Source organism: Cygnus atratus, chromosome 13 (assembly GCF_013377495.2).
Source record: "Cygnus atratus isolate AKBS03 ecotype Queensland, Australia chromosome 13, CAtr_DNAZoo_HiC_assembly, whole genome shotgun sequence".
Taxonomy (NCBI): Eukaryota; Metazoa; Chordata; class Aves; order Anseriformes; family Anatidae; genus Cygnus; species Cygnus atratus.
This window is the reverse complement of record NC_066374.1, coordinates 16,943,791-16,958,022: the sequence shown is the minus strand read 5'-3', so window position 1 is coordinate 16,958,022 and position 14,232 is coordinate 16,943,791.

Sequence of the window (14,232 nt, the reverse complement as noted above, 5' to 3'; positions counted from 1 at the left end):
ATAAAAACTTCACCAAAATATTAACAGCAACTAAGTAGGTTCCTTATATAAAGGTATTATTTTTTAACACAAGTGCATACCATTAACATATGCTGCCTATGTCATGTCCTAACATAAGCCAAATTACATGGATATATTAAAAAATAAAAGTCAGTCAGACACTTCTCCAACAATTTGAATTCTTTTTCAATTCAGCCAAGCTCACACATTTCTTTCACTGAAGTTAAATATTAATTCATGTCCTTCACTCAAAATGAAGATGTGAAAATAGAATTCTCAGAGCCACAGAACTTTTTCTATAATACTTTCTCCTTTTCAATAGGAAAGACCTTCAGGGTGGTAAACCCTAGTTCAAAAGTGGTATTTGTAATGCCCAAATCAGAAGGGGAAGGTGCACCACATTGAACTTTAATGTAGACTATCAGGGCACTAAAATCTTTTTCCCCTGACAGGAGGGTGCACAAGTCCCTTTGTAGCTTTAGCACTTAAACTCCTAATTTTCTAAAGATATATATATTGATTTTTTTTTGTTATACGGACAAAGAAATACCACTAGAACTTCAGTCTGAAATACTTATTATTAAAGTATGTTTCTTATGTCCTTCAGATGGCTTAATGCTATTGGCTAAGCCACTGTATTGTATATAGACTTAAGTATACTATAATGATCATATTTATTCATGTGGTATGATAAAAATGCATATATATAAATTTCCACATGATGTGTGGCATGGAATGTGGTATCTCACCATATTGACTATGGAATATTCCTAACAAGAGGAGCAGACTTGTGCTATGTCTACAGACCAGATACAAAAATAAAAGTAATTGCAAGTAGGATGCCAGTAGCCATCTTCAGGGGAAGGTGAAAGAGAAAGAGAGAAAGAGAGAGAGAGAAAGAGAGGAAGAAAGGAAGAAAGGAAGAGAGAGAAAGGAGGAGAGGAGGAGAGGAGAGAAAGAGAGAGAGAGAGAGAGAGAGAAAGATATAAATCATTCATTTAACTTCTTTCATTAATAAGGCTGCTTCTTATTTTCTTAGGGATGTCTCCTGAACTTTACTTACAAAACCCACAGGCTATAACCTCACTTGATTTATAAGTAGAACTCTCCGATGAGAGCAAAGAGGAGCTCTGTTGATAAACGTATAGTGCATTATGTTCAAAAAATGTAGGAAAAGCTCCTGAATTTTGTAAAAACAATGGAATTTCTTATCCAGACAGGATTCACTTTGAAGGTAGAAGACATATCCAAAAAAATAAAGGACACAGCAGAGTTCTTTAAACTTTTTTCTTACACATTTCTAATACCTCCAGTAAAACAGATTTTTTTGAGTGCTTTGATTAAGTCTACTTATCAATTCCACACAAAGCTGCACATGAATGAGCTACTCTTCTAGCCGAAGGGCTGGGGAAACACAGTCAAACCAGACATTCCCACTTCTTCTTGCTTCCAGTTCCCAAAATCCTAGCAGTGGGGCAATGGGGAACACAGGAAGCTTCAAACTTAGCAGAGAAGAATGTATACATTGTGCTGCATGTTACGTACACAAGTGAAAATATGAGCATCTCTCTAAAAAAAAAAAAAAAAAGAGAACTACAATCAACTGAAGAGTGAAATTCGGCTGTAATCAGAAAGCAGGTGAAATGTTGATTACAGTACAATGCCATGTAGGAAGAAATAATACATTAATTCCTGAAAAATCAAATACCTCATTCCAACACCATTTAAGGAATAAATTTTCCTGACAGCCAACACTTTCATCATGTATTAGCTGCTAAACTAATCAATAAATAAATACAAAAATTTAAAACTTGATAAAACTTTTTTAAACATCAAACATTTCAAGTTTTAACTGGAACTAGATTGATTTTTGTGTAACAATAAACCTTTGAGATTTTGTATTTCATAAGGTTCCAGAGGAAAGGTAATTTCCAGAAGAAAGGTGCACCAAAAGGAAATCTCAGAAAATATGAGATTTAGCACTCATTGAACGTACACTGTTCAATTTAAATATTGGCTGTTGAGCTCTGCATTTTAGCACGTTGCTCTAATAAGGAAGAAAACTGACATCAAGCCTCATCCAAAATCACTACAATATCAGGTTTCACTAGAAGTTCTGGGGAAGAAAGGGCAAACCTACATTTGCTCCTAACCTGAAATTTATTGTTTGAGACTTCCTCCTGACACTGAAAATAGTACTAAATCTAGAAAGAGGAGGAAGAGGAAGGGAAGAAAAACAGCCTTCAATATTCTATGCTGAAGAAAAAGCAACTATATAAATCAAAAGGCTGACTGATCAGTATAGAGATTTTTAATAGAAAAAATATCAAGGGGAGCATACCATATGGATCAAAGTGCTTTTCACATATGTTGGTTTTTTTCATTTGAAAAGTAACATATGTGAGAAGATGCATAAAAAGTGGTTTCTGAAGGTCTCATCTGGCTTATTTTTAATTGGAATAATATTAGATTTTCTATCTGACTGAATAACAGCTGACTGAGGTTGCTTCACTAAGTATAACTGCCAGCTATAGACTGATAGGTTTGGATTCTATTTTCTTTGAATATGAAAGGTAGAGTCAGGGATGCTAAAATAATTGCAATACAAGGAGAATGAGGACTACACAGCATGAAATGCGTATTAGCCATGGAAGGTTATATATTTGTATATCATATTTATATATCTATAATTTTACTGGGCCTTTAGAGTCAAAGGATTTCACAGCTTCAGGAAGGCCAAAAGACATTTAATCAGAGATACCCACTTAGAAAATCACAACTCTGCACCTCCAAATACAGTTGCTTGAAATTTTCTAGATAAAATTTATTTCTCCGGTACTGGTGTCCCTTGACAGAAGTCAGAAATCCAGCTACATGTTGCCTCTCTGCAATGTATATGCTTTCTGTGTGATGGTACCATCAAAAGTGATTAAAAAACTAAATATGGATCAGATAAAAAAAAAAAAACAAACAATGCATTGATAAGTATGACAGCAAACATTATCAGATCGTGATTGTTTTAATTATACTTAGATTTTTATAGATATTTATTATAGATATTTAGATATTTTATATTTATACCACTCTCAAGTGAACAAAAGCCTAATGCTAAGGAATCTGCCAGTAGAATCCTTCAGCCCCTAGACCTGAAATGCATATATCCCTTTGTCACACATGTAAGCAACTAGGAGCGTTACCTACCCACCTTCTTCTATCTTTGTTTAATTCATATCTGCAAAAATAAGTTTATTCTCGTTATAAGTTATTGTTCTCATTTATAAGTGTGTAATCCAGTAATTTCTACCAGGGGAAGGGTACTTTTTTTAGTTCAAATTACAACAATTTTACTGCTGCTGCTAATCAGCTTGAAAAGTTCCTGTATGAATCAGTACAGTCTGTCCATCTCTAGATGTCATGGGTCTCTATAAAAGGATTGAGGTGCTTACCAGGAAGTCTTGGAGATATATCTCTTTAGCTGTAAAAATCTAATGTAAACCACAAATTAATTATTTTGTTCTCTGAAGAAAAAGATTATGATATATGAAACTTCTAAAAGATCCTAAGTCAGGTGCTCAAATGAAACCTTAACTAGAACTGACACGGTGTTAAGAATGATGCCAAGCCACTGCATAACAAGTGGCTGGTTTCTCCGAGCAAATGTCTGGGCCAGCTCAGTTCCATTAATGTTTTACTCCATTATCTGAGAGCTGACATCTTTTCAGTAATTACTGCAGATGATACCACCTCTAGTGTAATTAAAGAACGATTATTTAGAGTGAAGGGAGCCAAGATCATCCCTATTCTCTGTTTAGGCCAAAGCCAAAGAAAGGGTTGTCAAATAAAATGGATGTTTTGCATTAGGGAGCAAAAAAAGGGTGATGTAAAGAGTCAAGTAATTTGATGGGCAACGCTGTAGTGGAATTAATTCAATATGTTCAATATGGTCAGTTCCATGTGTAGTAATATTGGACAGATGGGTATGATAGCTATGTACTTTCACTGCCTTTGCATTAGTGATTCAGTACTTACAAAGCAAACCTCAGACAGTTCCTGGCATGTTGCCCAGTGAGAGAAAGACTGGAAGCAAAACACATTAAATGCTCCTGCAAATCCACATACTCTGCAACCCTTCTGAAATGAGCCTCTTTCAAAATGACCCTTTGGACACCAACCAAAAAAATAATCATCATCATAACATGAGCCTATAAACTTTTTGATTAACGGTTAAATAATAATGAACGGGAACTGAAAGAGCAATTCACTTTGAATGAATACTAACGAGAGAGGGTTTGAAGTATTCTTTGTTTTTGACAGTAGCTAGGTGTACGGACTAATTACATCTCTTCCTTAAAACACAAACTGCATGTTTTAAGGAATTATTTCACAGAAGAATGGAGTTAATGAATGCACTCTATCAGACCCAGGAAGGTAAAAGATCACAACTGACCAAAACATATGATTCCTAATGCATTAGAGTTCAGTGTTTACACAGCAAAGGTCATGCCTGGTCAACTAGAGATAACAAGTTTTCCCTTCAGAAACTGATAGAAAGGCAGCAATTCTCAGACACATAGGGAATGATGTAGAAACAGTTGCAGTAATTTTAGCTCTGTGGACAGTATAGTCATCTTCTCAGGCATTTGCACATGACTCCTATAAATATCTGCCACAGAAGACGGGTAGGTTCCAATATCCTGAAAATGAACATCTCATCATTAACATTTAAACAACAGATGCAAGAAGAAATCCGATATTGTCTGGAATCCTGCATGCTGGTGGCCTTGCTAGCACAGTAAGATGTCCATTGACCGGGTTCAAATACTTGACATTCACAGTCTGTTTAGTTCAGCTATCTATCACTTCAAGAGGGAAACAACAGCTCAGATATACTATTACCATTTGACCATTTCATTTTGGAGCCTGGTAAATTCCAGATTCAGAAGTGGGGTTTGTTTTACGATTAAGCCTTCTGAATTGAAGGCTGGGCTTCCCCTTTAGTTACAGGACAAAGTATTTTGAAAGGTGAGAGAAAAGCTTGAAATTACAAAGAACTGGCAGATATCAAAGACTGAAGGTGGTGCAGTCAAAATGAAGAAATACTGATGTTGAATGATAGTTCTATTAGCAGGTTTTCGTTACTTCCTTGAAAGACATCCTCCTCTCACCAGTATGACAAACTGCAATTCCAGACTGAGGAAGCTCTGAGATTTGAGACAGACAAACCCCGGAAACATTTTTTTCCTGAATGAAAAAATAGCAACCACATCTGTCCATTTACCAGACTGAGATAAAAGTGCTAAGACATGCACACACATTCTCTGTGAACGCTGAGTACCGGAATTCCTAGAGCTGAGACCTGAACACATCCTCGTGCCACAGCAGGATCACTCCCTTTTCTTACGGTCCCTGTGACTAGGCGCTGGTTGCACACCACAACTGATGGGAAGAAGCAGCATGCCTGGGTGGCCCTCCAGCTCTGTGCCTGGGGCAGGCCCAGCTGAGATGCCATCTCCTCGCTCTCTCAGGCAGAGGAGAGGCATGAACGAGTGCAGCCTCATGTCATTTTAATCTGAGGTACTTCAGGACGGGACAGAGAGGAGTCCTGTCTCTGAAGTTTGCTTCATTTGCTTCAAGAATGGGCACCAGGTAAGGCAAAACTGATGGAGGAGCATCTAGAGTACAGATCTTCGTGAAATAGGCCCCTACTTTGTTCAACTGTGTTAATACTTAAACCCTTGCTTGATTCTCATGGGGAAGTAAAGGATGTTAGAGGGAAACAGAAGATAACTAGAGAGGGTAGGTAACAGCTGAAGATTATATGTTTCCAACTTTGGCTGTTCAGTCTGGATGACTCTGCAGACCATGAAAGTGTCCTGCAAACTGCAAAAAGATTGTGCCACATCATCTAAGAAAGAAGTGAGCTAAGCTAGGACAACCTATAGAGTGCCACCACTTACAGACTTGTAGAGCATACTTTTTTCCATGAGTAAGACTTTTCTACTACTTTTCTATTACTTTTGAGTAAGCAACATAACGTGCAAGACAAATGAGAACCTCTGGCTGAAGAATAGGCAACAATAAATAAGCAGTTCAGCCTGTATATTTGTTTTGTCTTGCAGCCAAGCTAGATATGGGATATATTTTGTATGAGAATGTCTCAGAGCAACATTTGCATCCATTCAGCAGCTTATGTATATGCTCTCCTTAATGCAGATCAAAGTCTAGCGTCAAAGTTCTCTGCATAATACATATAAACAGAATGCAGCACCTTCAGAAATAACATCCAATACATGTTTCTGATGCACTTAATGTGATTTTAGTGCATGATTTACATCCATTTAGTTCAAGAAACACGTGTAACAGTACTCAGCAGCTCAGTACACAAGTAAGAAATGTATGACCTCAGACAAGTAACAAAAAGCATTCACAGTATTTTTTCATTAAAAAAAAAAAAACAACTTTAGGTTTAATTCTTCTTTTTGAAGTAATTTTAAAGTTTCTTGATTTGAGACTGTTCAGAGTTTCCAGTACTTAGACAGAGACAACACATTAAGTACCCTATAACTCCAATTCAGTTGAATGCATTGTCCAGCGAAGAGAAGAGAGCCAGAAACCAACTACACAAATATAATTGAAAAGCACAGAGATGACAGTGCATGTGCAGCTAGGGCCATCACTGTGCTCACAGTGAAACAGACACTGTCCAGCATCCATTTGCCTTGGTTAATGTGATTGCAAGTGCCTAGATCTCATGTTCCCTTTGTATCATCTGCATTATTCAGAATGCACAGCTAGTCTCAAACCAAACCAAAGAAATTCATCCAACCATTTACTTAATTTGATAAGCCACTTCCTTTCTTCCTGTTATAAAACAAGCTTTTTTTTTTTTCTTCCAAATCAGCTATCAATTGATGTCCTTAATAGTACTGGAGAGTTTTTTCAGAACTGCAGATATAAAGGAACAGATAATACACATGGCAGTATTTTAAAGAATTTCCCTTGAACAGGATGCAGCTCATATTACAACAGCTACAGTTTTTCACCATCCATTCTGTCATTCACCCAAGCAGAAACCCTTTTTCACAAAAAAAACCCTGTGTCAAAATAAATTTGGTCCATGTTCTTGCAATACTGTACAAGACTGTTCTTACTTTTCTTTTTCTCTGCTGTGGAGCACTCTATATCACTTACCTGACCTATGTGCAAGAACATTATCAACTTCTATTTTGGGAAGATTTTCAGTGATTATACAGCAATTCATTTTTCATTTACAGTAGCTACAGACTGCAACTCAAATATATGTCACAGACTTTCTTACTTAATTATTTGCTCTAAGGCCTTCTAAACTGGAGTTGTTGCTTTACTCACATTACTTGCATTTCAGAACACACAAAAAAATACCACTACCTCAAAACAAAGAAAACTTGAATGGGATGATTCTTCAGATAACTTACAGTTGATGGTGCTGGATATGGTTGCCACCGTCATGGGCTGCATCCAAAGCAGTGTGGCAAGCAGGGCGAGGGAGGTGACACTCCCCCTCTGCTCTGCTCTCTTGAGTCCCCACCTGCAGCGCTGCGCTCAGCTCTGGACCCCCAGCACAAGAAGGGCATGGACCTGTTGGAGCAGGTCTAGAGGAGGCCTCAAGGATGACCAGAGGCTAGAGCACCTCTCTTTGAAGACAGGCTGAAGGAATTGGGGTTGTTCAACCTGGAGAAGAGACGGCTCCAAGACCTTATAGCAGCCTTCCAGTACCTAAAGGAGGCTACAGGAAAGCCAGGGAGGGACTCTTTGTCAGGGAGTGTAGGGATCAGACAAAGGGTAATGGCTTTAAACTAAGAGAGGGGGGCTTTAGATTAGATGTAAAGAAAGAATTATTTTTCTATGAGGGCAGTGAGGCCGTGGCCCAGGCTGCCCAGGGGAGCTGTGGCTGCTCCATCCCTGGCAGCACGCAAGGCCAGGCTGGACGGGGTTTGGGCAGCCTGGGCCAGCAGGAGGGGTCCCTGCCCATGGCAGGGGGCTGGAACTGGGTGGGCTTTAAGGTCCCTTCCAACCCAAAGCAGTCTCTAGTTCTGTGATTCTATGATCAAGACATTTGTTTCTATCAGTACCAATAATGTGAATTTCTCCCCTCGTTTTGTTAAATGAGAATCCTGAATAATGGAACACTTAACATGTGCAGAAGGAAAGTACCCTCTCCTGCACAGAGAAGTAATTCTGCAACTGTTACAAGTTAGGTGTTAAAGCGTAGGTTTACAGTGTGGAAAGTAGAATGGGACATTTCTGGCACTTGCTGTAAGAATCAGAAGGAAAGGGAGGACACAAAACAAAGTGACAATTTTTCATTAAAATTGTTGTGAACTTTCTAGGAAAAGGCTTTTCAACACAAAACACTGACAAAATTTATTTTTCATGTCCTAGATAGAATTCCTAGCTAAATTATGTAAATAAAGGAAAGAGAATGAGACAGCTTAGGCTACCAAAATTTGCCAAACAATCCAGAGATTAGAATCCCAATATATGATGCTAGATACTCCCTGGATATTGGCTCATTAACACTGACTTGTCTGTCTGTCTTTGATTAAATTAATATTAAATATTTCCCTGCAATATGAGTAAATTAACTTCTATTTTTTGCTACTTATCAGTGTGCTTTTGGCATCAGAATTATTAGCATCCCTATTCTCTACTCTTGCTCATTAAGGTTTTTCATAAAGGTGTCACATTGTTTCAAATGTAGAACCCAAACGCATACTTTAGGGAATCTGGAATATGACTTTTTTGCCAGTTCCTTTCTCACAGATTACTATATATGCAAAATATAATTGATTATTAATAATTATAAATATATGTTTGGAATGAAATTTCAAATCTGAAATTTAATATTGAGAAAGTTAAAATGTTACACTATAATCACACAAATTATAAGTTATCATAATCAAGTTAAATGATGACAAAATTCAGTATGTAAGCTTTTCCCATACCTATACTGAATCAAGCAAATTTCATATATATCTTTCAAAGCTCTCAAGATATATAGTTCTCTAGGCTTTAAATATGGTGACATTACAAGAATCATACAGCTTCATTTGGAGGTCTTCATAATTTTTTTTCTAGATGAAAGGAAAAGATATCCCTGATATCCCCTGTGATTATCATGGAAATGATTGACATGGCCAATTCTTTTCTGGGAATACCACTGGAGTATGATTTAGAAAGGAATTATTATCACCCTCATTTTACACATTGAGAACCGATGTGCATATGGGATTAAGTGATACAAGTCACACAGAAGACTCTGCAATTGAAAACTGTCTGTTCATTGATCTGCTTTTTCCACTTAATGAAAAGACCCTTCGACATCTGCCTTCCACTTCTCATTTACACAGCCCTGTAGTATGGTTTCTATCCCAGTTGATGACAGTGTTTGCTACTGTAATAGAAACACTTCTAGTGTCCCCAGTAAACTGTTGCTCAACATTCTAATCTTTGCTTTATCTCATTTCAATTGCTAAATTGCTGAATTGTTGATTGCATGCTTATAGTATTTTAAAATCATGTTGTAATTATTTATTTTGAGAAGGATTTTTATGTTTGTTTTTAATCCTATATTACATATAGGCAGAAGTGTATTTGCATTCTGCCAGTAGGTTGCTTGCTAGAATTCTATGATAAAATACACTCATATTTCTAATTTTTGAGGTCACTCAGAGACTAAATATCATCAACATCACATCCATACATCCCTAATTTTCAGAGTATCTATGATGACAATAGATGACCTAGTCGAAAACTTATTGCAGAGAATGTGCAGGATACCAGTCAAGCCACTGATTACTTTTATTTCTAGTAGTGTATAATACATATTTCCACTTTGTTTCTTTATTGAATAGATATTTTGCCGATTTTTCATTCATCTAACTCTCCTCCACACATTTTTAGCCTTCTTTTTCTTACCTTCCATTCTACAGTTATCTATGACTGCTACCTATCTGCAACTATACTTGCAGTACTGCAAAGAAATTAGGTAATTTGAAGAAAGTTACACAATTTACAAATGACCATGAAAGATCTGTATGGCCATTTAGAAGAGAAAAATTGGCTAATTATTTTGGGAGTGGTGGACCTACTGGGGGCCTTTGTACTATCTTTCTCCCTATACCACCTACTTTAAACAGGTGACGAAGACCTCCACAGAACATTCTAGTATAACTAGGCATCTCTCTGGGGACCCTTTTTGCCATTTTTTAGTCAGTTAACTGACTAGCAAATAAATAAATAAATATGAGAAATGCTGCTTATTATTAACTCTGAAATTCTGATTTTCAGATATTTTAATTTCACCTAATCTGCAAGTTAAAAGTCAAATTCAAACCTGGTTAGACCCTGACCTAGACTTTTCTAGGGGTGGGGGTTGAAAAGCTTATTTATAGCCTTCCTTTAAGGTTATGAAACCTCAAAAACAACAGTGTTTTAAATATGAGCCTTCAACAGCTATATCATCTTCCAAAAGCAAATTTCTGCTTTATGTAACGTGAAAAGTGAATGTTACCTTAGGCTGTGATTCTTACTTAAGTTCATACAGGGCTATACCCTAAAAGGAAATTCCTTTTCTGAAATGTCAGAATAAAACTAGGATAAGGGGATGACTTATTTTCTGCCTGATGCCATTTGATTCTGAATTTAAATTAGCAAAACCTCAGGAAACATTTTTTCTTCCTACAGAATCTTGTGGTGTTTCCCATGGGAAAATATCTACAAGTGAAAATGCAGTTGCGAAAGACTGATGTTAAACACAGGTGTCATTGGAACTGCTTAGACTTGTTCATACAATTGTGCAAAAAAAAATAAATCATTAGTTCTCTTTGTTGACCTTTTCTGCATATTATATGAGGAAGTGTTTACAGTAAGCAAACAAAATCAATGCTTTAATATCTAGCAGTAGAAGTGTAACTCTTGCTCGTGAAAGTAACTTCAGTATTTTAAAATCTTTATCAGAATCAATGCAATCACTAAGAAAAAAAACACATGAATGACTTAGAGTCATTTCACATCATTTTAGTAGCCTGGAGTTGCCCTCTGTGGTCCCTGGAAGACATGTTGGAAGACAGTTGCCTCTTGGGACTGCATTTGTCACCATCTATGTTAACAGCTTAGGCACTAGGAAAGTTCCTGCCTGTCCAGCACATTCTCTTGAGTATGTCCCAGTGAAGGGTGCATAGGAAGAGGGCTGGTAGCACAGATGTCAGGAGATGAGTCTTTCTGAGACTGCTGACAGCCAGGAAGACTCTCTGGCTTGTACCCGGATATTGGAGAGTTCACCTGAATGCCTTTGGACCCTCTGACACCATCGGAAGCCCAAGTGGTAAAGTACGAGACATATCAGCTTTCCCATATGATTATAAGAAAAATCTCTTCACTGTGAAGGTGGTTGGGCACTGGCAGAGGCTTCCCAGCGAGGTGGCTGATGTCCTGTGCTGGGCAGTGTCCAAGAGGCATTTGGGTGATGCTAATAATGGGCTTTAGCTTTTGGGTAGCCAGCCCTGAGGTGGTCAGGCAGTTGAGTTCAGGGATCTTGGTAGGCTCCTTCCAACTAAACTATTCTATTCTAATAAACACATTTCATTTGAATAAAGGCGGGGAAGAACTCATGGAAGACAGTATTTAAAAAAAAAAATAAAAAAATTATTCTCAAGCTTTAGAAAACAGGGAAAGGAAAATATTCTAAACAGTGTACTCACTAAAACCATTACTTCTACCCAAAATGACACCTTGTACATAGAGAAAATTACTTGTATAGTATTAAAAAGAAAGGAAAAAATACTTCCAATATTTTGTGTGCAATGCAATATCACTTACTAAACACAATGTATTTCTAAGGAGCTAAACTACAGTTGTGATTACATAATTTTCAAGTAAAATTATGTTGCCAAAATTCATATTTTCTCCTATGTTTGAGTTGTGCTTTCTTATGTAAAGAACACAAGGGAAAAACCTTTCCATTTTGCAACCAATTTGCATCATAAAGGAGCTTTTAGAGAGGGGTGGTATTATGTGCTGTCTAATGTATTAGCAGAATTATCAGCTCAACCTTGATTCTAGTAAGATATTTTATGTAAGAGGGAAAAAGCCAGTAGCTTTTCATGACCCAGGACATGGTTTTGATACTGACCCTCCTGGCTGGAAAAGCTTTATCTCCCTGAAGCTGCAGTTTGCCTATAGAGCAAGAAGTACCAAGAGAAGCCAAAGATGCTGCCTCCCATTGCTCTGGCACATCTGCTCTAAACCCTAATGAAAGCATCACTTACTACGATCTCAACAGAAATACCAGCTGTTTGTGGAACAGTTTGTGATTGTGGACTACTACAGCATTTCATCCACAGTCTGATAATCATCTTCATATTTTGTGTTTGTTAAATGCTAGCTGAAGAAAGCAATAGATTTCCATTTAAATGAAATGTAAAGTCTTTAACATTTAACTGCAAATGAGCTGCAGTGAGAGAGAAAGCTATGCAGTTTTTTGTTTCCCACAGGAAACAGTCCACTGTCCAGAACACTGGTCTTAATTCCTAGTAGATTTAAAATTCTATTATAGCAACCAACCATAAGTATCTTTACCAGAAGCTTCAGAGTAGTTCCAATCATTAAATATATATATATATATATTATTTTTTTTCCAGTTGTGCAACTCTTCCAACTATTAAATATTAAAACTTTAATTTGCCACTCAGGTCAATTCAAGAAATCAAGTAAACTCCACAGAAAGTATCCTACTGGCCTTTCTGGTAGAGCAGGAGGCTGCAATGAGAAGTGAAATAGAGGCAAAGGGTCAGGACCAGAAAGATTTTACTTGGATAGCATTTCGCTGTGTTTACTCACTACTAACCCAGTACATACATGGGCCTACAGCATTTTGGATTCACCATAGCTTACCTGAAGAAATATACAAAGGAAAAACAGCTCTATGAACTCCAATGCAATGACAAGCAGTGCGAATTTCTTCTGGAATACATTTGCAATATTTAATCTGTATTGATACTAACTTCAAAAAATAAATCAATGGAAAAGCATCAAAGGGGCACAGCATCAGATATATTAAAAGTATACTACCTCAGAGCTAGAATCATAATCTATATTTCACTAATATATAAAGTGTATTATTCCACATATCACACTGTACAAATAAACCAACTGAGCGAGAATGTGATCAGTAAAAGCAGTCTCTCAATTTAATTATTTTTAAAATTGGAAGTTGTGTTCAAGAGAAATAAGATGGTCAGGATTCTATACCAAGGTATTTTCAATCTTGTTACCCAAAAGCAAATTCCAAAATACATTGCTCTAAATAGATAAAGGCCTATTCACAACTTCCATAACGCTGCTTTGACTTTTTAAATCAAAATGAAAAGTTTAACCATTCCCAAATCAAAACACTTCATTACAATTCAATTTAGCATTAACCTATCTTGACAAGCTGCCACAGTGCCTTGTCAGAGCTATAATTTATTTGCCTTATCCTCCTGTATGAAATGGGTTCTTTGACCTTTGATAATGAACTGTGGTGATCCTTTGACACTCTCAGGGTATCATTTGGTTCAAAAACAACAGCAACAAAATCAGCAGCGCATCATGGGAATTCAGCTCAGAACAGAGTTCAAAACAGATAAGAAATCAAAGAATGAGGAAAGGATATACTTAAATCCAAGAATTAAGAACCCATTAGAAAAGCTATCAACACTCATAAAAGTTAGGCACAATAAATATATCAGGACAGCGAAAGACGCATTCAGATTACTAAAACCTAAACTACTGTGTGATTCTGAACAAAGAAAACACTTCAGTGATGTATAGAAAGTAAAATTTGAATAGTCTAGCAGTTGTTTATTCAAGACAGAAGAAATGCTCTGAGTGTATTCTAATAAAGTTTGAAGAAAAGAAAAGCATTGGTTAGAAACATACAAATCATGTAAAAAGCCACCGTTGTGGGCTAACTGTGGCAGGCAGCTCAGCCCCACTCAGCCACTCACTCCCCCCCCAGAGGGATGGGAAACAACCAAAAGATCAAAACTAAAGAGAACACGCGGGTTGAGATAAAGACAGTTTAACAAGTAAAGCAAAAGCTGCATGTGCTGGCAAAGCAAACTAAGGAATTCATTCATTGATTCCCATCGTCAGGCAGGTGTTTAACCATTTCCAGGAAAGCAGGGCTTCATTACACCTAACAGCTACTTG